Here is a 241-nt window from a genome sequence, read left to right on the forward strand (position 1 = left end):
CGGTGCGGCATCCGGGAAATATCCCCAGACCTTCCGAGGGGAAGCTGCACCCTCTAAGCGATGGGGGGGGAGCGAAAGGGACACAAAAAGGCGTTAATCTGCTGGCTCAGCTCGCATTCTCCTCATAGCCAGATAAAGTCGAGGGGATTTCCACTCCTCCGTTAAATTTCCAGCTGGGAGACCAAAACAATGCCCAGGCCGGAGGCATTTAAATGTGAAAAGGTTTTGCTTCTGTGCAGAT

General features: G+C 53.1%; 1 protein-coding gene across 1 annotated transcript in view; it reads right to left on the reverse strand.

Annotated features, from left to right (window-relative positions):
• Positions 1-241, reverse strand: part of SAE1 (SUMO1 activating enzyme subunit 1) — a 14,711-nt gene that overhangs the window by 1,349 nt on the left and 13,121 nt on the right. The gene's annotated exons all lie outside the window — the stretch shown is intronic.

The sequence above is a fragment of the Aptenodytes forsteri genome, unplaced genomic scaffold, assembly GCF_000699145.1.
Source record: "Aptenodytes forsteri isolate BGI_AS27 unplaced genomic scaffold, ASM69914v1 Scaffold1105, whole genome shotgun sequence".
NCBI lineage: Eukaryota > Metazoa > Chordata > Aves > Sphenisciformes > Spheniscidae > Aptenodytes > Aptenodytes forsteri.